Genomic DNA, 27,058 nt, shown 5'->3' with positions numbered 1-27,058 from the left:
GATTCACCTCTGGGGGGGGGCGTTGCAGGGGGCTGTGGATTCACCTCGGGGGGGGGGGGGGGCGTTGCAGGGGGCTGTGGATTCACCTGGGGGGGGGCGTTGCAGGGGGCTGTGGATTCACCGGGGGGGGGGCGTTGCAGGGGGCTGTAGATTCACCTGGGGGGGGGCGTTGCAGGGGGCTGTGGATTCACCGGGGGGGGGGGGGGTGTTGCAGGAGGCTGTGGATTCACCTGGGGGGGTGTTGCAGGGGGCTGCCTTGGGGCGAGCCCAGCTCTGTGACCCCCCTGCTCCCGCCCCCCCCCCCCCACTGGCTCTCTCCGGGCCGGGCCAGGCAGGACTCCCGGGCTGCACCCCCCCAGCCGGCACTTACCCGAGCTCGCTGCCGCGGCGCCGCCCGTCCCTGCAGGGGAGCCAGGCCGGGCTCCCGCCGAGCGCCCCGCGGCCCCGGGGGAAGGGCCCCGCCGCGGGGACAGGGGGGTTCCCGCTCTACCCCCCCCCCCCCCCCGGGAAAGCCGCCGCCCGCGCGCAGCCCCCCGCGCAGTCCCGTGGGCGGGGCGGAGAGAAAACCCCGCGCAGAGCCGCCCCCCCCTCCCCGCGAAAACAAGCGGTTGCTGTGGCAACGGGCCGGGCCTGGCTGCCTCGCCGGCCGGGCGCGGGGCGGGGCCCGTGTGTGTCTGTGGCCCCGCCCCCGGCTGGGTCTGCCCGCGACACCGGGCAAGGGGCTGGCGCAGCGTCTGAGCGGTGCCCCCGGCCCATCGCCCCGGGCTCCAGCGGCCCCCCGCCCCGGGCTCCAGCCCTTCCCCCGGCCGGGCGCGGGTCCCCTCAGGCCTGGGCTAGGCTGTCAGGGAGGCTCCTCCCCGGCCCGTGTTGTGCGGAGCGAGGGGAGCTCAGCGCACACCTGCCAGACTGGGCCTCGCAGGGGCCTGGAGGCAGAAACTGAGGCGCAGGGGATCTGGCCCCAGGAGTCCAGGCAGCGGCAGGGCCAGGCCGTGGCTGACTGGGGCTGTGTGGGTGGCGGCAGCGCCTGGCACTGGGGGTGGCTCCCTGGATCCCGCGCGGGGCTCCAGGCCTCAGTTCCACGACGGGGTCTCCAGCCGGGAGAACAGAGCTTCCCAGCCGCACGGGGTTGCGGCGAGACGCCCACATGCTGCAAGAACGGGGCCATATAAGGACTGAGAGAGACTCACACAGAAACCATCACTGAGCACAGACCCTCCCCCCCTTTCCTTTGCCCATCCCAGATGCTGGAGGGAGGCTTAGGTGAGGAAATACAAATTCAGAGCCATTGGGCGGGGTGGAGCTTTTATTTATAGAGACATTTAAAATGTCGCTGTGCAGACGGCAGGGTCCAGAGCTGAAGCAAAGGAGAGGCAAAAATTGTATTTATACCCCCATCTTCCTACTCAATTCATTAGGTCCTGGGGAAACTTGGAAGAAGAGCTGTATTCTGAGTCACTGACGCAGAGGAGATCCGTGATCCGTGTTGCGCACAATTTATTTTAATTACCGGACTCTCAGGGCTGGAAGGGTTACCTCGTTCTTCTAGATGCCATCATTCAGTCTTGTTTTGTTGCATATGGACCACTGCCTTCTGGGCCTTGAATAAGGACCGTATACGTGGTGGGGCAATATGTTTTGAAGAGGTTTTCCACTAAGGTGTTACTTCCTGCAACCACAGGCTTGTGTTCCCGGTTCATGTAGTTCCACAGATGCAGAGAATAGGAGTTGTTGAAGTTCGGCATCTTCTCCCAGACCTCGAAGTACCGATTCCATGCCGAGTAGGGGATGGGGTAGAAACGCTGAGGATGCAGGAAGGAAATGTTCTGGCAGTTTATATCCTCCATGTTCTGGAAATTGGTCAGGCTGCACAACGCTTTAAGCCTCCTTGTCAGTAAGCTAGGACCTTGGTAGCCCCAAATGTGTCCTTTGTAGTTTTGAACAAAATCCTCCATGCAATCCCAGAGGAACCCGTGATGGCGAGAAAAGCCAAAAATCGCACTGCCAGAGACCTGGGATGCCTCGGCTGTCAGGAAGTTTTCCACTTGAATAGGCCTGATGGAGATGACATCGGTGTCCATGTAGATCCCACCGTATTTCCAGATGAGTGCAAATCTGCTAGCATCAGAGCTGACATGCAGCCAGTACCTTTCCTGGGCTGGTTTTACCTGCAGAGTTGGAAAGGGATCACAAAGATGCAATTGACACCACTTTGAAACATCTCAACACCTGCTCCTGTTAGCTATATACTGTACAAAACTCCCAGACGTGTCTACCCTAATTAATGTCCATTTTTCTTTTTCAGGTATGAAATGTTGCTGGAAAAAGGCAAGAGCAGATGTTGCTTTTGTTCATTGTCATAGTACGAGTGTGTCCAAGGCACAGGAAACCCCAAGGAAACATTCGACAGTTATGAAATAATGAGAATCTGAATCATAATAACACAACAATAGCCATACTAGGTCACACTAAATATCCATCTAGCTCAGGATTTTGTCTGCTGACCCCAAGTGCTCCAGAGGAAATGAACAGAACAGGGAATCATCGAGTGATCCCTCCCGTCATAAGAACATAAGAACGGCCGTACTGCGTCAGACCAAAGGTCCATCCAGCCCCGTATCCTGTCTGCCAACAGTAGCCAATGCCACGTGTCCCAGAGGGAGTGAATCGAACAAGTAATGATCAAGCGATCTCTCTCCTGCCATCCATCTCCACCCTCTGACAAACAGAGGCCAGGGACACCATTCCTTACCCATACTGGCTAATAGCCATTTATGGACTTAAACCTCCATGAATATATCTAGTTCTCTTTTAAACCCTGTTCTAGTCCTAGGCTTCACAACTTCCTCAGGCAAGGAGTTCCATAGATTGACTATGCGCTGTGTGAAGAAGAACTTCCTTTTATTTGTTTTAAACCTGCTGCCCATGAGTTTCATTTGGTGGCCCTTAGTTCTTATATTATAGGAACAAATAAATAACTTTTACTTATTCACTTTCTCCACACCACTCATGATTTTATAGACCTGTAACATATCCCCCCTTAGTCTCCTCGGGTATGTCTACACTACCCTCCTAGTTCGAACTAGGAGGGTAATGTAGGCATACCGCACTTGCAAATGAAGCCCGGGATTTGAATTTCCCGGGCTTCATTTGCATAAGCGGGGCTCCGCCATTTTTAAATCCCCGCTCATTCGAACCCTGTGCCGCGCGGCTACACGCAGCACGAACTAGGTAGTTCGAACTAGGCTTTCTAGTTCGAACTACCGTTACTCCTCATGAGGAGACCACATCTGTACGCAGTATGCCAGATGTGGGCGTACCATGGATTTATATAAGGGCAAGAAGATATTCTCCGTCTTATTCTCTATCCCTTTTTTAATGATTCCTTACATCCTGTTTGCTTTTTTGACTGCCGCTGCACACTGTATGGACGTCTTCAGAGAACTATCCACGATGACTCCAAGATCTCTTTCCTGATTAGTTGTAGCTAGATTATCCCCCATCATATTATATGTATAGTTGGGGTTATTTTTTCCAATGTGCATTACTTTACATCCATTCATCCATTCCCAACTTCTGACAGAGACTAGGGACACCATTCCTACCCTTCCTGGCTAATCGCCATTGATGGACCTATCCTCCATGAATTTATCTAGTTCTTTTTTGAACCCTATTACAATCTTGGCCATCGTAACTTCCTCTGGCAAGGTGTTCCACAGGTTGACTGTGAGTTGTGAGAAGAAATATTTCTTTTTTTTTTTGTTTTGTTTTAAACCTGCTACCTATTCATTTCATTTGGTGACCCCCTGTTCTTGTGTAATGAGAAGGTGTAAATATCAGTTCCTTATCTTCTTTGTCTACCCCAGTTACAACATTTTAGACTTCAGCCATATCTCCCTAGCTGAAAAGTACTTGTCTTATTAATCAATCCTCGTACAGAAGCTGTTGCATATACCCCTTAACATTTTTGTTGCACTTTTCTGAACCTTTTCCAATTCCAGTGTATCTTTTGTGAGATGAGGCAATCACATTGGCATGCCGTATTCAGCCTGGATTTATGTATTTTCTCTGTTACCATCTATCACTTTCCTAATGATTCCCAACATTCTGTTTGCTTTTTTTGACTGCCACTGCACATTGAGCAGACGTTTTCAGAGAACTATCCACAATAACTCCAAGATTTCTGTCTTGAGTGGTAACTGCTACTTTTGACTCCATCATTTTATATGGATAATTGGGATTAAATTTTGCAAGGTGCATTACTTTGCATTTGTGGACCTTGAATTTCACCTGCTATTTTGTTGCCCAGTCACCAGTTTTGAGAGATCCTTTTGGAGCTCTTCACCATCTGCCTTAACTAACTTGAGTAGTTTTGTATCATCTGCAAAGTTTACCACCTCACTGTTTGCCATGATTTTCCAGATCATTTATGACTGTGTTGAATAGGATTGGTCTTCTGGGGTCACTAATATTTACTTCTCTCTATTCTGAAAAGTGACCACTTACTCCTACCCTTTAATTCCTATTTTTGTATCAGTTACCAGTCCATGACAAGATTTTCCTTTTTATCCCATGACCACTTACTTTGCATAAGAGCCTTTGGTGAGGGACCTTGTCAAAAGCTTTCTGGGATTCTAAGTGCACTACGTCCACTGGATCCCCCTTCTCCGCAAGAATTCTAGTAGATTGATGAGTCATGATTTCCATTTACAAAATCTTTGTTGATTGAGCCTCAACAAAGTATGCTCATCTGCATGTCTGGCAATATTTTTCTTTACCATAATTTTAAGCACTTTGCCTGATACTGAAGTCAAGTTTTTCAGCCTGTAATTGATCAAATCACTTCTGGGGCCCTTTTAAAAAAAATGGTGTCACATTAGCTATCCTCCAGTCATTTAGCAGAGAAATTGAATTAAAGGATAGGTTATAAACCACAGTGAGTAGTCCTGCGACATCATAAAGATGAACAAATTTATTTGGGCATAAGCTTTCCTGGGCACAGAACTCTTTAAATGCATCGTCTTTCCCCACAAATGCCCAAATACATCTGTTTTCAAGCTACCACAGGCTTCTTCGTTTTTGCAAATATAGACTGTGGAGGCAGGAAAAGGGAATAAGGGAATTTGTGTGCAGCCATCTTGGTCTTGTTAACAAGAGAGCAAGAGTCAGGCTAAGTCTGTGGCCTGACAACGCGAGATCTGTAATTAGACGCTGCCTTCGCCTCTCGCCTCCATACGGAGATAAGGATAGAATGCTGACTCTGGTAGGGACCTTGAGATAAGGAGCATCTGGGTGGAACTAAATAACTGTTAGCCATTGGTGTTTGTAATGGGAAGGAGACTAATTGCTTTTGTTATTATATTTAATAGACAGTATATAAACTGCTTCATAATTGCTTGTATTCGAAGATCTGCCTCGGGGGGGGGGGGGGGGGGGGGCTTCCCCCCTGTCCGAACCAGTTTTTCCCTTGCTGCAGCTCGTAATAAAACTGCCTCTGGCTACTTGTTGCTTACAAACTCAGAGTGAGGACAATGTTTTCTTCCACAATTTGGTGCCGTGACTCGGATGGCAATGCCCGATTGAAGACAGCGACAGTGGCTGCAGACCATCCCCCTTCACCCCCATGGCGCCAAACGAGAGGTAAAAGACCTTTTGAAATCTCTACTGGGGTTTGGAGGAGGACTGCCTGTAGGGTCGTCTGCTTCTTGTGGGCTCACGCCATCCGAACTTCTTGAATCTGCAACAAGGTCAGACGCAAAACGGTTCCGGGGAGGTTGTTTTGTCATCCCCGAGTAGGCCTAAGTTTACGCAGTGCTGGGAACTGCTGTGATATTGGTGGTGCCGCCCCGGGTACGGGAAGAAGGTTGTATTGCGTCCGGACATAAGGCACCTAGGTTTATGCAGTGCTGGGAACTGCTGTGGTTCTGGGGGGAAACGTGTTGTTTGCCGCCCCTGGGGGGAACAGTGTTGTTTGCCGCCCCAAATATGGACGAGGTCCATAATGAGAGATGCATCTAAAAGTGGGAAAATTTTTGTGTGAAAAGCATGCTGAGGGTGAATGTAATGAGTGGAGTGTGAATGCCGCTGCCCAGGTCTCTGAAAAGTAAGCTGATTCCAGCCGCACCAGGGCTCTCCCACAAGGGAGTTCTGAACGCAAGGGGGGTCAGCCAAACCTCGAGACTGAGCAGATATGTGAGGGAGTGACGACTCCTCTTATTTCATGAGCTGCTGATAAGGTCTGACACTCTAGACCCAGCAGACCCCTTCTTTGGAGTGTGTAGATTTAGTTTCCTATAAGCCACTGAACAGACGGGGAATGGACAGGATGCTCCCCTGAATGACTAAAATGGATGGGGATCAGTCTAAGCATACCCTCCCAGACCGCTGAAAGGCACCCCTGCGTACTACATGTACGTGCATCATGGTCCAAGGACCTGTAAGCATTTGACAGATTGACAGAGAAAGAAATTAAAGCCTTGAGGGATGAGATTGAAGCTCAGAAAAGCAAAAATCCGCCCTGCAGTGAGAAATGTAACTTACACGCAAGTGCACAGCCTCTCCCAAGCTTAGGGGGGGAATTTGGCCCAACATTACCCCCTCCACTCCTTTCTATGCCCAACCCTATATGGGCCCTTATCACACATTACTGAAGATAAAGAGGAGGCACAGAAGATAATTGAAAGGTGTCAGATCTTCCCTTTGGAAGAACGGGCTCTAGTTACAAATCTGTCCGATCCAAAGCAAAATACTGAGTTTTGGAATAGACTTAACAGCTTGTGGGAAGTATTCCTCCAAATTCTCAAGGAAGGAATGCCTGCCGACCATCAAGCCATATTGGCCCTAGGCATTTTGGTTGGAAACATATACACGGAACACAACGCAGGAGTAGGAAAGGGCTGCCAAGCAACTTTAGGAGATTCTCAAGCCCTTGTTAGCAAATAGATAGATAACTACAGCCTCTCTGGCTGGAATCGCAGGCTACCCAAGGATGTTTCTCAACGCACAAGTGGGGGCCGTCCAGAAAAAAAAACAGTTAAAACCTTTCCCTCACACACTGTTCTAATTAGCTTGAGGGCGTGGGAGGACGTAACCTAAAAGCCACCCTAAAAGCCAACTAGTGGGAATTGAATTTGAAGATGTAATCACTAGAAGCTAAATCTGCCCTAACAAGGAGACACATTCTGCAAAATAAATCTCCTTACAGAGCATGGTCGAGTGATCCACCCCAGAGTCAGCAGCATAGATCAACTGCTGCAGCATGGATGTTATGAAAACCCTATACTGAGAAGTTTAAAATTAGTAATAGCTGACTGCAATAATACACATTTGGATTTACCTATTGAAAAGAATTAGGAGGTGAGGGGGCTAATGGGAAAGCCCATCCTCCTTACCACATTAATACTGGACAAACATGTGTCATTGGGAAGGGTCATTTAGCAGGAATCAGGACAGATCATAAGAAGGAATTAAGCGATTATTGTAATATATGAAGGGAAACCTGCTTTAAAAAGTGGCTCCTTGTTTCTTGCAGCCTTTTTCAATAATCCAGGCAAAGAAACAATCAAATTTAACTATTTGGCTACGGACTCTTTTGTTAAATCTGCAAAAGGAAAAGAAGGAATTCTATTGACACTTAACTGGTTAACTGTATAAAAGAATGAAATCTATACATTCAATCCTTAAGGTTAAATTTACTCTTTAAGAAAACAAATCTTTGTTTTAAGAATCCAAGCCCTGAAACTTCACTGTGTCTCTGTTCAAGGCTGAGTTGATAACACTTTTGGCTTGCTTTCAAATCCAACATTATATGTGAATACAGGCTGCCTGGCTATTTCAAAGGAATATAAAACACCTGTCCCCTCAAGTAAATTGTCCAAATACAAACAAAATATTTATAAGCGCCCATTTAACAAAATTTAATGTCAATATTATTATTACTATAGTCTTAATAAGTAACACTGTATATGATTCTTTTCAGGAAAAGAAAAGCTTTTTGCTTGCTGGAACAATAACTAACCAACACCTTGTGCTAAGGAGAAGCATTATAGCTTCACACATTAAGCCTGATCTGTGGTACAAGAGGGAAACTGAGGCATGTCACTGTTGGGGAGGGCTAGCAACTCTAGAGGTAATTCGAGGGAGTGGAAGGTCACGAGTACCGATGAAGCGCCCTTGTTCTCGTAAAGTTATAGCTCATTCGCCCATGGAAGTGGTAAGGAACTACCTGTAACAGGTTCCCCTAGCAGATCTTAGGCAGTATTTTAAGTTATAATGGGCCACCCCGACGGGGGTAGAAATATTTTCTTGTCTTTCAGATCATCAGAAAGCGCTGGTGCCAGCTAAAGAAAAACAACAAACAACAACAAAAAACCATGGTTCTGTGTCATGACACAATAAGTTTGTGTTCTGTCCAAGTTTGTCTTGTGTGTCTTAATTGTAATACGTATTGCAAATATTGTTGTGTGTAGGATATTGTTTTAATGAAAGGATAATTTGAGTAAAGCAGAAGCATTAATTTAAACCATCAAAATTAATAATTGGGCCCAATCAATTGGCAACTTTAAAATTCAGTGAAAGGATAATAGTTTGGAAATTGTTTAGGCTAGGAGAATGTTAACAATGTCTCCACAGGTGAACAAAAAAGGAACTGGAAGGAAGCAAGGAGTGCATCATGTGAACAGAAGGACTGGGAGTGGGGTACCAGCCCTCTCCCCCACCGGATTGGTTTTGCTTTAATGGCTACACAAATGAAATATTTAGCTTCTGTAAATTTGCACACCAACCATAAAGTGGTTTGGCCAGAGATAATAAGAAATTTATAAGAAACAACACGGGCAAGTGGGACATCAGCATATTTAAGTAAAGATGCCCACAACAATGAGGAAACTAGTAACCTCACCATTGCAATAACAGCTACTTGCCCTGCTACTCATTGGTGCCTGATGCCTTAAAAGGCCTCAAGAATTATGGAATTGCATGGGTTCCTATTAACAATTAAACATCTGTGAACCATGCTTGGTCCTATAAGAGAAACAGTGACTCTAGTCAATGTAACCTCCTTCAAGTCACATACATAGAACAAATACACACTAATAGCAATGGGGAATACATGGCCTTGGGCCACCCCCCATTCACACATTTATTTTGTTTATTGTAACAACATGAACACTACGAGGACAAAGAATACACAGTCCTCTGAGTTAAAGTTTGTATGGAATATTGTGGGAAAGAAGCTAAACACTAACATTAGGCCACTGAAGTTGGACCTACTGACTCCCACTGAGGCTTACCACTTAAAGCCCAGACAAAGGTAATCCCTGAGGCATGGCTGTCATTTGTTAAACAATGGCCATTGCTAACTTGCCCTCATTTGGATATTATTAATCAGGTCCTTAAGGACAAAATAGAGCCTCCCAATTGTGCATCATGCCCTGAACAGACCCGTCTCAGAACCAGGACAACTGTCACTGGTCCTTACATTGGTGATGTTCCATACTGGTATAGACCAGCTGTGTGCTAAACTGGCTAATCAAATTGACAAGTGCCTGATTAGGCAACGAAGGGGCTTAGCAGATACCATCGCAGATTGGTTTGGGCCTGGAAACTCCGTCAGCAACACTTATGTCATAGCCCAGAAATTGTATGAGAATCCAGGCTGGTAGATGCAGTAATATCCAGTGCTCGTAAAGGCCTAGACACCAGCCAAGCCAACCGATTGATCCTGAATAGTTTGAAGGATCTGTCCAGCTCTGTGTCCATTTCACTAAACCTAACCAGATATTTGGACCAGAGACTAATTGGATTGTTAATTAATGGAACTAACTTAAAGGTATTAGATGGCCAGTATTGAAGAATAGGATAGCTTTAACCACCCAGCCCTTATGGTGATGAGTCCCCATCTCCCCCGTCCTACCCACGGGAGTGGGGAAGTAGAGAATCCATGAGGACCCAAAGGCCCACCTGGACAGGGCATAGTATAACAGTTCGTTTTTGGCCCCTCTGGGGATTCCTCACTCAGATCAGATCAGAATGGTAACCTCCCTGCCTGTACCAAAGCAGGAGCATATAGATAGATCAAGGGCATCGCTTATTCTGAAGGTGTGGGAGCCTCCCTATACCCAGGGATTGTTGCATCCACTTGGATAAGGAAATTTTATGTACCTGCCCATTTAACATCATGACGAATCTGCCTAGGTTTGATGTGGTTGTCTCAGAGAAACAAAAACATCGAGCTGGTCCAAATAAACGGTACCTACTGGTGTTTGACTACCCAGACAGATCACTCCATCCTGCCCCTCTACATATCCGTCTGTGTGTATAACAGCCCCTCGCCGGATGATCCTGACTGTTGATGGAATGCGGCTCTATCGCACTTCGGCAGTGATGAGTAACCTAACATGAGATCCTGAGTGGCACGGTGGAAGTAAGTACCTAGAGGAGGGTTTACTGGCCCTGCAGGCGAAGATCGAGGAGTTGGTGCCCAAAGATATGTCGGGGCTGGCCGTCTGAGGTACACACAGATAGGGAAACACCGTGGGCCATGCCAAACACCTACCTCTGCAGCACTCAACCAGGCAGTAGAGGTCAAACCTATAATCATGGGCAGCGCCAGTAAGGCGATGAAATATCTTAAAGATGGATTTAAATAGTGTTTGCCAAATTATGTGGGAAGTTTTGATTTTAACATTTATAATAATGCTGGTGATATACTGGTACTTCCAGAGTAAATTAAAACCCCTTAAATTGTATTTAACCTGGTGGGTTAAGGAGAACCCCAAAGTCAAGAGAAAGGAACTATAGGAGTAAACTGAGGCAATCCATGGTATCTTGCTGAGAACTGACAACTCAAACCTGAAAGTATTAGGCCAGCTTGGGAAGTAAAACAGTTCAACAGTTACTGTGACCCTGGTTCCCCTGGCAACCACATTGCAAAAGGGCCTCACTTTGATAAGGCTGGTACCAAACAACCAAACAACCGCGCGGGATTGTTTTTACAATTTGCTTTATTCCTAGGAAATAACCTTGGTTCCAAAGGAGCTAGCTGGCTTTTAGCTCAGAGAATAGAGACTCTTATGTCCATCAGCGAAAGACCGCTCTAGAAAGACCTTTACCAAGTTTTGCTAACCACCAACACCGCTGTGAAGTGCCAAGAACTGACTGTTGGCCAATGCTTCTCACTGCAAAAAGATCCCTCCATCTCGAAATGATCCTACCCCAATTGCTGATAAGCCTCTCTCTTTTGGTCCTGCTTTCCTACCTGCTGGACACCAGAGCTACGTCTACACTGGCCCCTTTTCCGGAAGGGGCATGTAAATTTCACTAGTCGTCGTAGGGAAATCCGCGGGGGATTTAAATATCCCCCGCGGCATTTAAATAAAAATGTCCGCCGCTTTTTTCCGGCTTTTAAAAAAGCCGGAAAAGAGCGTCTAGACTGGCCCCGATCCTCCGGAAAAAGTGCCCCTTTGAAGTAGGAATAAGAGCCTCCGGAAAAGGGCACTTTTTCCGGAGGATCGGGGCCAGTCTAGACGCTCTTTTCCGGCTTTTTTAAAAGCCGGAAAAAAGCGGCGGACATTTTTATTTAAATGCCGCGGGGGATATTTAAATCCCCCGCGGATTTCCCTACGACGACTAGTGAAATTTACATGCCCCTTCCGGAAAAGGGGCCAGTGTAGACGTAGCCCAGAAGAACCAAAACATTACAGGGTGATGTGCTGGTAACCTCTCCCCTGCATGATGCTGAACCACGACTGTTTCAAGAAAAAAAAAGAGGAAAAGTCCGCTCCTCTGACACCGCCAAAGCCCAAAGATTTCTGACTACAAAAGGACATTAAGAACTGACCTTGGTGAAAGAAGCGAAGTATTGTATATTGCCAAGGAGAAACTTGTGAGAGTGGTTTGGGTTTCTCCCTTTGATCTGGACTTTGTGCTTATGGACAGGTACCATCAGCATGTACCTGCCCTCCCTAATTTGGTTACTAATTATATGTTGTATGATGTTACTAAAATTATAGAACAGCCCCATCATAGAATTATATTGGGGATATTAATGATTATATTGCTTTTGCTTATTAAAAGTTTCATATTTGATTGTTGTAAGGGATGTGGTGGTAGAGATAGCTTTTGTGTTTGTGCTAATTGTGTAATGTTTAATGAAGATAAAGGTTTGGAGGGATAGTTGTGCTGTGGGCACAAAAGGGGGGATTGTGGAGGCAGGAAAAGGGAATAAGGGAATTTGTGTGCAGCCATCTTGGTCTTGTTAACAAGAGAGCAAGAGTCAGGCTAAGTCTGTGGCCTGACAACGCGAGATCTGTAATTAGACGCTGCCTTCGCCTCTCGCCTCCATACGGAGATAAGGATAGAATGCTGACTCTGGTAGGGACCTTGAGATAAGGAGCATCTGGGTGGAACTAAATAACTGTTAGCCATTGGTGTTTGTAATGGGAAGGAGACTAATTGTTATTGTTATTATATTTAATAGACAGTATATAAACTGCTTCATAATTGCTTGTATTCGAAGATCTGCCTCGGAGGGGGGGGGGGGCTTCCTCCCTGTCCGAACCAGTTTTTCCCTTGCTGCAGCTCGTAATAAAACTGCCTCTGGCTACTTGTTGCTTACAAACTCAGAGTGAGGACAATGTTTTCTTCCACAAGACTAAAATAGTGACCCCTCTGACACTACCAGTAGTAGGCCTGTGATTTCATCTTTGAGTTCCTTCAGAACTCTTGGGTGAATGCCATGTGGTGTTGGTGACTTATTACCGTTTATTATATGTGTTTGTTCCAAAACCTCCTTTAATGACACCTCGATCTAGAACAGTTCCTCAGATTTGTCACCTTAAATCTTTTGGGAATCTCCCTCACATCCTCGATACAAAGAATAAATTTCGTTTCTTCACATTGGCTTTATCATCCTTGAGTGTCCTTTCACATCTCAACTATGCAGTCACCCCACTGGTTGTTTAGCAAGCTTCCTGCTTCTGATGTACTGACAATATTTTTTGCTATTACTTTTTGAGTCTTTGGCTAGCTGTTCTTCTAATTGTTTTTTGGTTTTAATTATATTTTTACATATAATTTGCCAGAAGTTATGCTCCTTTCTACTGTCTTTACTAAGATTTAACTTCCATCTTTTTTTCTCTCACTGCTTCCTTTGTTTTGTTGTTCAGCCACAGTGGCAATTTTGGTTTTCTTTCTTTTTTTTTTTTTAATTTGGGGTATATATTTAAGACAAGCCTCTATTCTGGTGACTTTAAAAAGTCTCCATGCAGCTTGCAGAGCTATCACATTTGGTACTGTGCCTTTTTATTTCTCTTTAATTAACCTCCTCAATTTTATGTAGTTCTCCATTTTTATTACCTTTCATTATCATTGATCATTAATTGTTACTTCCACAAACAAATCCCCTTCCCATCTGAATTGACACACTCCCTGTCTTATTCAAAGCTTGTATGAATCAGTTGAGAGAGTCTCATTGACTTCCCGGAGCTTTGGAATAGACCCCTCCTGGCAATCTCAACAGAGGTTAAAAAGTGAGAGAGAAATTCAGGCTTTGAGTTATGCAGGGGCAGGGTGGGCTGGTGTACCAATATTCCACCCAGCTGCTGCTTATTATTCAGTCTCCTCTTTCATTTAAAAATAAACGAAGATTTACTCGGCTTTGCTTGGGTCCTTAACTCAGTTAATTTTTGTTTCTCTTCATTTCAATCATTGCTGTGGGGTGGGGCTAGGGAGGAGGGGTTCAGGCTGCCCGAGGAGAGAGGACGACCCCAGTCCTCTCTCACCGCAGCAGCTTGGGGTCAGATGAAAAGAGCCTCTCCATGGTTCATCTCTCCCTTGCACTCCCCAGCCAGAGTGAGGAATGCAGCCAACTGTGCACTTTCCCCTCGCTCCCTGATAAAGGGGAACAGCCAGCAGTGCCTCCATATGAATTGAGGGAAGAGCGGAAGGAGAGCTTGAGCCCCTAATGCCCTCCCTAAAGTGTTGTGGGGGGTGGGAGGCTCAGGGATGGGGCAGTCCATGATGTGTGGGCAGGGGCTCACCCTAGCCAGCCCCTTTCACCTGCCTATTGATTCTGTCTCTTTTCTGTATGGCTTTGAGAAGCAATCCCATTCCAGGCACATCCCATTGTCCTGGCACAACCGGATCCTGACCTTGCCTTAAGTTACGATAAGGGGAAGCTTTATACTGAATTTGGTGATCACCTCATTCTTTGGTGATCCTCATGGAATGAGGTTTAACTGTTAATTCGAACTAAGGGGTTTATCTCGGAATCACGCTTCTCTGCCGCATGTGGACACGGGCAGTTATTCCGGGCTAGTCAGTTTCCAAAATAGCGACCGCCCGGGAACATGCTAATGAAGCGCGGGATATTTAAATCCTGTCTTCATTTGCAAATTCGGTCACCCTCAATAGCCTCCCTAGTTCAAACTAGGGGGCTAGTGTAGACGTACCCTTCCTGTTTAGGAGGATGCCTGCCTACGTTTTCAAAACAAAAACTCAGAGGGGTGTGAACTCTCAGAAAAACACTTCTGAGACGAGTGGGTAAAGAGTGGAGGCTTTTCCCCCCAAATTGACCTCTGAATTCTTCTCTCACTTCTAAAGCTTGTGCCCAGACATTTTTGTTGCTGTCAGGCACATTTAACAAGCACTGAAATAATGTTTCCCAAACAGTAAATCCTCACTTTAAATTCATGCTGACTGAAATTTTTCAAATACAACATTTTTATCAGTCTCTTGCCTTTTTGGAAAAGGGGGTGATTCCCCATTTTGAGAAAATTATGATGGAAGTAGTCCATTTGCCATAACTCATCCATCAGGAAATACACAATGGCCATAACAATTTCAGTCAATATTTTGACTTTTGCATGGCAAAGAGTCATGAAAAATGGGTCCACACTGGTTGCAAGAAAAGGACAACAGCTTCAAAACTTGAATAAAAATGTGCCAAGCCCTTCATTGCCCTCTATTTCTACTTGATCTAAAATATTTCCCCCTTAATATTTCCTCTCACCTTATGATACCACGAGAACAGAGGTGTGTCCTCGAAAAAAGTTTCCATCTCAAAAGGAAGAAGGAAGACATTCTTCATTGCAGACAGAAGAGCGAAGGCTGCAGAAGTGGAATCTGAATCTTGCCATGTGTTATTTTTCAGCCCTTTCATGAAGAAAAGAACAGGTCTGTCTGGGTAGGCCCTGGCAGCAGACTCCACAGAACATGTAGCCAATGGAGAAAGCTTCAGGCGGTCTGTGGTCTCCACAAAGATGATGCCGCTGCTCTGGTTCACATCAGCCTTGTGCGTCAGGAATGGCTCAGGACTCAGCTTGAATGAGAAGCTGCAGCCAGGTGATGGAGAAAGTTTATAGACAACGACCATGGCAAAGAAAAAAAAGAGCCAAAGCCCTATTTCAATCTTCAACATTGTTGCTTTGCCTTGGGCAGATGAATCTTAATAAAAAGAAACAAATAAAGTCAGTGTTACTGGTTCATTGATCGTCCCTGGGAGTCAAATACGACAGGGTAGGATTTCAAATGTTATTATTCCTTTGGATTATTTCTTATGCGATTGACAGCTGATTGCAAAATGTGGGAATCATGGAGTTAAACCAAATCACAGAACTGAGTTGGCATTAACCTCTCCAACTGATGCCATGATTTATGAAAAACTCCTGTGAACCGTCTGTGGGGCAAAGCCCTGGAGTTTGCAGTCCTGAAACCAGAGGAGTTTTCTGCTGAACGTAGTGGCAATGAAAAGGGTCCCTGAACATAACAGGAAGGAGAAACTGCCTGGACTCTACTGGAGCGGCAGACTGCATGCAAGCAAAGGACCCTACTGATCTACAGTGGTGTGTGTTTGAAAAAGAGCAAGGGAAAGGCCCAGAAAACAGAACAACCCGCTGTCTTGTCTGGGGAGCTCCCTATGAGAGAGCAGAAGAGCCAAAGTAATTCACACCTTTCAGGAAGTGGTTCGTGTATTTTTCCATGTAGATTCTCACTGCAGGGCATTGGTAATATTAGAATTCACATGGTCTACTTGGCTGTGCAGTCCCTGTGGGAGCAGAGTTACTATCCATTTGTCCTCTGTTGTCTTTTGTCTGTGTGAAATGAAAAATAAACGCACAGGCCAAATTCACCCTTTCTACACAACCTCAGTGGATCTGAAGTTGCCTCATGAAGGAAGCAGAATTTGGCCCCGTGTCTGGACTGGCCAGTGTTTCAGGTGTGCTTCCTCTGCGTGGCCCGCTTGATTGATATTACCAGTGCATCTCCATTATAGACAGTTCTGCCAATGTTCCCAAGTCAGCCAGAGCTTTGTGAACAGCAGCCTCAGTGCCGAAGAGGACCACTTGTGTTATCTTTAAGATAAGGCTATAAGAGAGAAAGCGAGACCTGCCTGGACTCCATTCCAGTATCTGGCATAAGGGCAATTTTTTGGCAGTTCTGGATTTGAGGTGTCTGAAGGGGAAAATCTGCAGGAACCGTCTATAATACTCACTAAGTCTGTGAATAAATGGAGTACATTGCACTTCTAAAGTAAGGAGATATACCTGCATTGGTTTATCTGGTAATGTGTCTTGTTAATGAATTAATCAGACCAAAATACAAAGTACCAGGTACTGCACACAAATTATCAGACACAAAAGAACATAGTATCTTGGAGAAGACTCAATATGGCTTTTTGTAAAGGGAAATAACGATTCACCAATCTACTAGAATTCTTTGAGGGGGATCAACAAGCACGTGGACAAGGGGAAGCCAGTGGATTTTATGGATTTGGGTGTGGAGGAAGCCTATAACAAGACCCAAAGGTTCTTTTAAAAAGTGCTGGATTGTGTAGTAAGAAGAAAGTTCCTTCAATGGACTGGTACCTGGTTAAAAGACAGGAAACAAAGGGTAGGAATAAATAGCCAGTTTTCACATTGTAGAGTGAGAAATATCTGTAACTAAGGCTATGTCAGAACTACATCCCTTTTTTGATAAAGGGATATAGATTAGGCATGTCAAAATTGCAAATGAAGCCAGGATTTAAATATCCCATGCTTCATTTGCATAATGGCAGCTGTCGCTTTTTTTCAAAACAGAGCTTTATCGAACCCCCTCTCCCCCAGCAGTTTAAATGGGGCATTTTCGACAGAAATGCCCCATTTTGAAAGATCCTGTACTCATTTTTTGAGAAGTACAGGATCTTTCAAAATGGGGCATTTCTGTCAAAAATGCCCAGTCTAAATTGCCCTTTTTTCCCAAAAAAAGCCCCATTTCAGAAAAAAACGGCAGCCACCATTTATGCAAATGAAGCATGGGATATTTAAATCCTGGCTTCATTTGCAATATCGACGTGTCTAATCTACATCCTTTTATCGAAAAAAGGGTGTAGTTTCGACACAGCCTCAGAGAAGGAAATACCAGTGCCCCCATGAAGAGTGAGTACGGAGACCCGGGCTGGTCAACATATTCACAAGTGATAACATTGCAAAGTTTGCAGATGATACAAAATTAATGGAAATATGAAGCCCAAACCTGACTGAAATGTTACAAAGGGATCTCACAACATTGGGTAACGGGCCAAGAAAATGTCCGATGAACGTCAGTGGTGATAAATGCAAAGCAATGCACGTTGTCACACATAATCCCAGCTATACATAGAATATGTTGAGGTCTAAATAAGCTATTACCTGGTCACTCCGCGTTCCCCACTCAAATCTCTCACGTCCACAGTGACTCCTGGGGGCCTCCCATCCACTGCCCTCTTGGTGCCACTTACCCAGGTGGGTTCCAGCCGTCCTGGGCTTTCCTCTCCCAGCCCTGCCTGCTCCGTCCCTGGGCAGCTTCCTCCCACTCCTGGCTCTCCTCCTTTCTCTGGGTAAGTCAGCTCCAGGTGCTCCTCCCTTTCCCAAGGTGTGACTGCCCGTTCCAAGGAGCAGCCCCTCTCGTGAAAACTTCTTAGTTAGATAGGCCCAGCCTATTCCCAACTCCGGGAGCCTGCTAGTACTCACTTGCCTGCTCCCTGGCTCTTCCTCCAGGTGTTGGCTTTGGGCTCAGTCCCACCCCCTTCCTGTCTGTGTTGGCTGGATGCCGCATCACAGACTCCCCCACTCCAGATGGCTCCCCGTGGGAGGGGGGCAGGTATCGTCTCCCCTGCCTCTGACATAGCTAACCCCAGAGTCCCTCCCTCTCCTGCCCAGCGTCACCCACCCCCAGCCCAGGGCATCTTTTCCTTTCTTCCCCCAGGATTCCGGGTCATGCGGAGCCACCCGAAAGGCCCCGTCCTCACCTGCTTCACTTCCCCAGCGAGTCCCCCAGCAGCACCCTCTCTCCCAGGGCCTGAGTCCCCACAAAGCCCTTCCCCCGTCCCCTGTTTCCCACCTGTGGGCCCCTGCACACTGAGGGTATGTCTAGACTACATGGCGCCGTCGACACAGCCATATAAATGAGGTTTCTAGACATAGGGGCTGTGTCTACACTGGGCCACTTATTCCAGAAAATCAGCCGCTTTTCCGGAATAAGCTGCGAGCTGTCTACACTGGCCCTTGAATTTCCGGAAAAGCAATGATGCTCTACTATACAAAATCAGCCGCTATTCCAGAAAAACTATTCTGCTCCCACTCGGGCATAAGTCCTTATTCCGGAACACTGTTCCGGAAAAGGGCCAGTGTAGACAGCCCAGTAGTCTTTTCCGGAAAAAAGCCCCGATCACGAAAATGGCGATCGGGGCTCTTTTCCGGAAAAGCGCGTCTACATTGGCCACAGATGCTTTTCCGGAAAAAGGGCTTTTCCGGAAAAGCAGCCTGCCAATGTATTTCCTTTTCCGGAAATACTTATAACGAAAACTATTCTGTTTTAAGCAGATCCGGAAATTCTTGCCAGTGTAGACACAGCCAGGGAAATGAAGCGGCAATTTAACTAATCGCCGCTTCATTTACATCAAAATGGCTGCTGCGTTGTGCCGATCAGCTGTTTGGCGGCATAGCGCGGTAGTCTAGACGCTCTGCGGTCGACAACGGAAGCCTTTGTCGACCGTCTCATTATGCCACGTGGAATGAGGTTCACCGGGGCGGTTGACAAAGGTTTCCTTTGTCAACAGCGGAGCATCCAGACTACCGCGCTGTGCCACCAAACAGCTGATCGGCACAGTGTGGCAGCCATCTTGATGTAAATGAAGCGGCGATTATTTAAATTGCCGCTTCATTTCCCTTTATCGAGTACACAAATCTACATGGCTCCGTCGACAGAGCCATATAGTCTAGACATACCCCAACATACCCCTTCTCTCTGGTCTGGAGCCACTCTCATGCCATGAACCGCAGAACCCTCTTCGTGCCTCAGCCTTCTGGCTGGGTCCCTCAGCGTTCCCCCTACTGCAGTACCGGCCTTCAATCCCTCTGTCGGCGCCACGCTGACTCTGGCTATCTCCCCGCTGGTGCCACTTCCCCAGGAATGGGTAAGGATCCCGGGTCCACGCTCCGCTCTGGGATCCAGAGACCTTCAGCCCAGCAGGCGAGAGGGGTAGGCTTCCTGATAAGTTCTGGAAACAGAAAAGGCAGGATTGGCCGCAGCCTGAATGTGCAGGCACAAGGGGAAGGACGAGTCCAATATGCTATTTGGTTTGTGTGTGCATGTCTGTACATGGGCATCTCTTTCAGTTGGAATCTCTGGCTCACGTGCAAAGTTTGTTTTGTTTTTTTCCCTTTCATCCTCACTTAACAAATGACCTGAGGGGGGGAAGAGCTGGATCTTCCAACTCCCTTGTGCAACAGGGTGCCTCACTTCAAATGCCTGATTTGGCTGGGGGAAAGGGTTAGGCAAGGCGAGAAGTGCTGTGGCTGAATCAGCAATCAACCAGTAGCAAGTTAATGTATGAAGATAGACCATCTCAGAGAGCTGGAAGGGACCTCAAGAGGTCATCAAGTCCAGTCCCCTACTCTCACAGCAGGAGTGAATACCATCCTTGACACATTTGCCCCCAAATCCTAAATGTCCCCCCTCAAGAACTGAACTCACAATCCTGGGTTTAGCAGATCATTGCTCAAACCACTGAACCATCCCTCCCCCCGACTTTTCAAAAAGACCGTCAGGCACCGTAGAACAGTGCACCTCCTGCCGCCTGTACTTGTGACAAATACAATTTGCTAGGGAGCCCTAGAGAACAATGAAACAAAATGTGAAAACTCCCTGAGAAATAATAAAGAGACGAAGGTGTGCTGACCCTCAGCCACCACCTCTAAAGGTGTATCTCTCTCACACACTCCTCCCGTAACGTGTGTAGCTCTTGTAAAACAGAGCTCTGCTTCTCCCTCCTGCCCCATGAGGCTCTGCTGTAGGGTCTACGGCCCCCAGAACTGGGTTCTTCTCCCCTTAGAAGCAGAGGAGCTCACCGACACTCACACCCACTACCAGAGCTCTGTGGGAGGGGCGGTTAATCAGCGCTCACCGGCTGACCCCTTGGTGTCCCTGGACTGAGCAGGCTGGGTGCACAGCAATGCCAAGCGGTGACCTCCTCGGCCCTTGCACTCCGTGGACTGATTTAACAGCACTTCAAGCTGCCACCTCATAGGCCTCCGGGTTCAGCACCTCCCTGTCCCCACTGTCACCCGGCAACTGCTCTGCCAGTGACTTGCTTGACAAGCAAACCCACAGGATGTTTGGCTTAGGCACGAGGAGTGTTGTTGCAGAGGGGAAGGGGGGAAGAGAGATCGCACCAGTCTGGGAAACGTGGTGATGGTAGCGGGGGGTCCAGCGTGCTGGAGACAGGCAGAGCAGAGCAGAGCCCCCACCAGGCTCAGCGAGAAGATGACGTCCTAGTGGAACTGACGCAAACTCTAGATCCAGGCATCAGAACCCTTCTCCTGAGCAAGTGTAGCCAGACATGAACCCCCCTTTTAACATCCATTTTTGCTTGCTTGGAGCATGCAGGGCACACAGAGCAGAAGGCCCAGGCTGTGTGACCGTGAATGGCTGTAAACAGAGATACGCCAATTGCTGACCAAGAAGCTGCCAAGCAGTGCCCTTGACTTAACCCATATTGATACGAACACACAGCCGTCCGCGGGGGGAGGAATCTCCCGCCCAACAAAGAACACCCAGCACTCCTAATTTAGCTATCTTCCTCTCTTACAAGTGTAAATTAACTTGAAACTTCTTGTAAGAACTGGCACCACAAAACGGACCAGTACAATTTGGCCTCTTAAGATAAGAAAGAGAATAAGGGCCCCCAGGGATATAAAGATAGGCCCAGCAGCACACTTACTCTGAGTGTCAATCTACCATCTATCTGCTGGTCAGGTTAGATGTTTGATCTCCCGAGGTTCCAAGGGGACGCTCACCTCGTATTTGTCTTTCCTAGGAATTGAGAGACCGGCCCTGGCTGCTCCAGAGCGGACACCGCAGCCGACACTTACCCAAGCTCACTGCCGCGGCGCTGCCTTTCCCTGCAGGGGAGCACAGAGACGCGGGTTCCCGCTAGACACGGGGCTTCGCATGGGCAGGGCCCCAGGCCGAATGCTCCGTGGCACAGTGAGGAAGGCAGCCAGGCCGTCCCAGGGATGCAAATGGCTGAGAAACAGGAGCCTGGTCTGCTCCTTCCACACCAGCCTGTTCCCTTTGGATCTCTGTGGCTGGACTGGGGTTATTAGATGGCGAGTAATTGAATCTGGAGGGAGGAGGCTTGTCCATCGGAGCTCTTGGCAGTGACAGTGTCTCTCCTGCAAGCCCAGGTGTCATATTCTACAATTCCTACATTTGGGGGTTTCAAGGCTTTTGACCCCACAACAGCCAAAGGAGTTACAACAGGCAAAACACCATTCTAACAACTGCAGGAGAGACGTCAAAGGTCCTTGCCCACGAAAGCTGATGCTCCTACACGTCAGTTAGTCTATAAGGTGCCACAGGACTCGTCACCGATTCTAACAACTGAGCATCCATCAGCCCCCCAGCACTGACTGAACTGGATTCACACACAAACTGGTCCTGGATTTCTTCCCCAACCCAGCAGGAACTGTATTTACATAACAACAGCTGAATACCTTACAGGGCTAAGCACCTGAGTGAGCATAACCACACCCAGGACTCCTCTCCCTTCCAGCTAGCTGCATTGGAAACTGTGAGTCACACCCTGTGTACCTGTGTAGTTGACAGGATTAATCTATAAGCCCAGGCTTATTGGTTAATTGCACAGTTGTTTATGCGAAGGCATCTCTAGACTAGCCCACCAGGAGAGAGCAAATCCCAGCCACGGGGCTTGTGCTGCAAAGAGCAGCAGGAGAGCCTCAAAGGTGCCACAGTCTGAGAGTCACAGACCTTGGGGATCTTTTAAAAAATTCACAGACAGCCCCAGCGTGACCCCCCCACCTGGAAACCTGGAGCAAAATCTTGCCCTGGGGTAGAAGGTTTCCCCCTTTACCGGACGTGTGTCCAAGGAGTGAATCCCAGCTGGCAAGGGCCTAGATGCCACCGGCCTCCAGCTCCAGGCAGGTCCATGCCAAAGGCCCAGCATGTGAGGGCAGCGCGGAGTGACTCCAGGAAGGGCCCCCCCCCCACCAGCACCCCTAGAACTGAGCTCAATACTTCAGGGTGAGCGGGTGGAGCTCCCACATTGTCCCCAGACCAGAGGAGCCAACAGCCTCCATGGGCCCCAGGAAAGATGAGGAGGGGGACACAGTTTGTCAGAGCCTCCCCCCTCCCAATCTCCAGCAGGCCCCTGCTCCGCGTCGGCCCTTCCAAGCCTTCCCTAAGGATGAGCGGCCCCCTTAAACGGTCCGGTTGCTGGATCAGGAAGCAGACCCAGAGCCAGTTTAAACTCAGCCTAGTGACCCCAAAACCCTTCCTGTGCCTGCGGGTGTCAGGAGACTCCAGTGTGAGGCAGCGTGGGGGGTCCCCCCGAGGAGCTGGGGGTCTCTATGGGGGTCTTACAACTGAGGGACTCCCCCCTACTCCTTCCCCACACACTGGTATTAGAGGGCTGTGCTCCCTGCCCCCAGCCCACAATGAAAATAGGGGTCCGGGACAGGCTGAGGTTGGGCTACAGGCGCACACAGGGGTTCCTGCCAGCCGGCCGGGACCCCCAGGCTGTGGGGTACGAGGTCCGAGTCCCTCTCTTGCGGAGGGAGAACGTGTGTCCCAGACGCAGGCCGAAGGGAGGGCCGCGTGTCTGTCTCCCTGGGAACGGACGTGTCTGGCTCTGGGTACGTCGCCCTGCCCGCGGCCTCCCAGCCTGGGCTGACCCACTGGGGTGAGCGAGGCTGGCGCTAGCGCTCCCCACACAGCTGTGCACACGGCACTGCGGGGTTGTGGCTTGGGCTGGGGTGGAGGCTGTGAAGCCCAGAGAGAGGGGGATGCGGTCCAGGGCCGGACACCTCCACCCACAGGGCCGGTGTGGGAGGGGCCTGGCAGGGGTTTTTATGGAGGAAATATAAACCCAACCCTTGAAACTCCCTGACTCATTACTGAGGGTGGGGAGATGGGATGGCGGAGGGGGAGCTCCTCAGGCTCTCAGGTCACCTTGGTGCCAGTGTGAGGCAAAGTGCAGAGCTGAAAACACAGCTTTCCGAGAGGCCACAGGAAAAGATGCTGATGAGCAGCTGGCATTGAAAGGAGACATGGAGACAGAATGACGTGGGTACCCCCCAACTCTGGGCACCCCCAGGCTCCCCAACTCTCCTGTAGGCACACGCTGCAGATGCTGAGTTTCCACAGATTTCACACAGATATTTTACACATGGGCCCCAAAAAGCCAAAGTTCGGGGGTTATTTGGACCCCCCTAAGATGGCATGTGCACTCCCCCTTTCAATAAACATCTGCCCTCCAACAGGCTTAGTTCTGGTTTCAATCTTTGCCTGCGGTTTTCCTTATGGGGTTTAAGCCCCATTAGCAAGAGCCAAGCGGAATGCATTGTACTTTTTCTTCTTTTTTTTTTCTTTATTTTCTGAAATGTGAAGATGTGGGTGCCTTGAAACATTTGGCATTCACAAATTTGGGCTGATTGGGGAAACTAAACCGCTAAAAAGAACAACACTTGGGGCTGTTCCCAACGTTTTCGAAACAGGGGGCTCAGACACAAAACAACTCCTGCTTCCTAATTTTACTTCGACGTTAAAGTTAAAGAAGGTTTGAAAAAACCCTGGGCAATGAACGGGATGTTTCCTTTCAGGCTGAACTCAGCATTCGAAATGCAATTTCATGTCAACGTTCTTGCTTCACGAAAGGTATTTTAAAATAAATAATCTGATGGAGGCTGAATTTCCACCAATGGGCCAGAGCTTCCAGGCACCTCCCAGGAGAACATTGATGTGGTTTAAGAACATAAGAACAGTCATTCTAGGTCAGAGCATGTAGCCCAGAGCCCTGTTTTCCGACTGTCATGGGGTGTCTACCCACGCGGGACTGATAACCAGCCTGTTACCTGCATAGCCTGCCCCTGAAAGGAGAACCAGGGTGGTAGCTAAAAAGGAGGCCTTTTGGCTCTCTTACATGACCTGGAATCCTGGGGGAAGAAACTAAGAGATGCCCTGGGATGAGTTTAGGTGACATTGGGCAGGAGTGGGAGGGTCTCTGGGCTTAGCTATGTCAGAGGCAGGGGAGACGATACCTGCCCCTCCCACGGGTTAGATATCTGGAGTGGGGCATGCCTGCGATAAGGCGTCCACCCAAAACAGACTGTAATGCTAAAGGATTAACTCTACACTTTGGAGAACAGCCAGGGAGCAGGCAACTGAGTGCTAGCAGGCTCACCTAAGCAGGAATAGGCTGGGCCTATAAACTAAGAAGTTTGCAGCAGGCGGGGAGCGGGGTCTGGAGCGGATTGAACCAGAACCAGGAGCTGTAGGAAGCCGGGCAGGGCAGGCAGTGGGGGCTGGGAGAGGAAAGAACAGAGCTGCTGGGCTGAACGTCCCCCCACCCAGCCCTGGGGAAGTGGCCCCAGCAGGGCAGCGAATGAGCAGAGCTCTTGGGTCACTGTGGGAGGGAGAGATTGGACGAGCCGCGCCCTGACAGGGGGAGCGCTGTGGGACCGGGCTGGCGGGCAGGGAACAGAGGAGATTTGGTTCCGCAGTGGGCAAGGGGCTGCAGGGCAGAGCGAGAGAGAGGACGGGACGGAGGGAGCATCAGTGAACAAACCATGGAGGAGAGGGGGCCTGACGCGCTAACCCCCAAGCTGAGCGGCGGGAGGCGCCAGACAAGAGGTGAGTGGAGCATCCTGGGACCCCGCCTTGGTGGTACCAGGTGCGTCGCAAGGCAGGAGCAGAGCAAGGCAACGCTGAGGGGTCCTGTCATCCCATCCCAGCTTGGGGCAGGGCAGTTCATGGGATGGCTGGAGCGGCTCACAGGACAGCAGGTGGAGTGTGGTGAAGTGACTCGCATTGACGGCGGCAGCAGAACCCTACGGAGAGGCAGAGCCGTCGGTGGACCACGTAAGGTGTATCAACGCCCCGCCCCCGCCGTTCCACCCAGGTTGGGATGGTAAAACCCTGCCGGGTGAACTTTTGAACCCTGGGGTGGCACTGACCCGGGGCAGAGACTTTTGGGGTGTTCGACTTTGGGACTTCGGGTGATTTTTGGGTTGCTGGACTCAAGAGACTCTTGGGGTGTCAGACTTTTGGGGACTTTGGGTGATTCGTGGCTGGGAGGAGGGTCTTTGCTCATGCTTGATCTATGAATTTGAGTTGTGGTGATTCCCCCATTTAATGCAGATGTCGGTTACCTCATGTTATAAAGATTTGCTGCTATACCGAGGCTCTGTGCTTGTGAAAGGGGAAGAATTTCCTTTTTGAGGCACCCAGGGGTGTGTGTAAGATTTCCCAGGTCACTGGGTGGGGGCTTGAGCCGGTGTTGTATTATGTTGTTGGGAGGAGGCCCCTAGATACTGAACCTGGCCCTTGCTGCTATTAACTCGGCCTGGCAGAAAGGTTACATTTAATTGAATAGTTGATGAAATTTGCATTGACTCTTCAATGAGTCGATAAGGGCGACTGCGCCTCTGAAACTTAGCCACAGCCTTAGAGGCTGCTGCTACACTTCAAAGGTGAAAGTGCTGCAGGGAGCACAGGGCTAGTGGGGGACTCAAGCAGTCTCCATGCTTTCCAGATGTCAACCGACAGTCGGGGTAGTGAGTAGTGTGTGTGTGTGAGTTCTATTATACACCCGAGACTTCAACTGCTAGGACACAGGGTCCCTTCGCAGTGGGCAGCCCAGAGAGGCTGATAGGTGCCCCAAAAATTTACAGGAGAGCTTATTACACCCGAGACTTTAACTGCAAGGACACACGGTCCCTTCGCAACGGGCAGCCTAGGGAAGGCTGACAGGTGCCCCACGGATCTGTCCCCTGGAGGCGACATGAACCAAACGCCCAGCTCTGCCTGCGTCTACCTCTTTGACCAGCTGGAGTTCTTTTAAATTGTGCTTGGTTCTGTTACAGCGACTGAAGGAGTCAGATTAAAAACTTAAACAGTTACAAATGTATTAAAGAGGTTTCTAAAGCATGTGGTGACAGTGGCTATTGCTCTATTTCTTAACTGCTAGCAAATACAGATCTTAAAATGGTTGCAAAGGAAAAATAAAACAACAACAAAAATAAATAAAATTTAAAAAAAGGAAAAATAAAACAATATAAAACACAAATAATGGTACCAAATGACAGCTTAATCTTTAAAGAGCTCTACATCTATGCATGCACTTAAACAAAGGATACATAAAGGTACAATTTTTACCCCCTTCTGTGCCTCTCGATTCCAGCGTCTTAGAAAGACGAATATGAGGCAGGGCGTCCCCAGGAGTTCAATCACATTACCCGACCAGCAGGCAGTTGGTGGATCGAAGCTCAAATAAGCGTGCTGCTGGGCCGCATCTTTATACCTATAGGGGCACGTATCCTCTTTCTTATCTAAGATGCCAAATTGTGCTGGTCCATCTTTGTGATGCCAGCTCTTACAAGGGAGTTGTGAGCATAATTTATACTTGTAAGAAAGATAACTAAATTAGGAGTCCTGGGCATTTTTTTTTCTCAGCGGGAGATTCCTCCCCGGAGACTGTTGTGTGATCGTATCAATAACAGTGCCAGCCACGGGCAGTTTCTGT

The 27,058-nt window shown here is 48.5% G+C and overlaps 1 protein-coding gene and 1 pseudogene across 3 annotated transcripts in view; both read right to left on the bottom strand.

Annotated features, from left to right (window-relative positions):
- DZIP1L (DAZ interacting zinc finger protein 1 like) overlaps positions 1-27,058 on the bottom strand; it is a 130,486-nt gene that overhangs the window by 34,481 nt on the left and 68,947 nt on the right. Inside the window, exon 1 of one of the 3 annotated variants that reach the window (XM_075937302.1) lies at positions 371-515. The exons of 1 other annotated variant lie outside the window; for it this stretch is intronic. The gene's annotated coding sequence lies outside the window, so the exon portion shown is untranslated. Of the gene's footprint in view, positions 1-370; positions 516-27,058 lie in introns of those variants that run through there. One more of the 3 variants, XM_075937301.1, reaches the window with a different exon arrangement.
- Positions 837-16,978, bottom strand: LOC142830729 (alpha-1,4-N-acetylglucosaminyltransferase-like; annotated as a pseudogene).

This window comes from Pelodiscus sinensis, chromosome 10 (assembly GCF_049634645.1).
Source record: "Pelodiscus sinensis isolate JC-2024 chromosome 10, ASM4963464v1, whole genome shotgun sequence".
Classification (NCBI taxonomy): domain Eukaryota; kingdom Metazoa; phylum Chordata; order Testudines; family Trionychidae; genus Pelodiscus; species Pelodiscus sinensis.
Note: the sequence above shows the minus strand (reverse complement) of the source record. Positions and strands in the feature narration are given on the sequence as shown.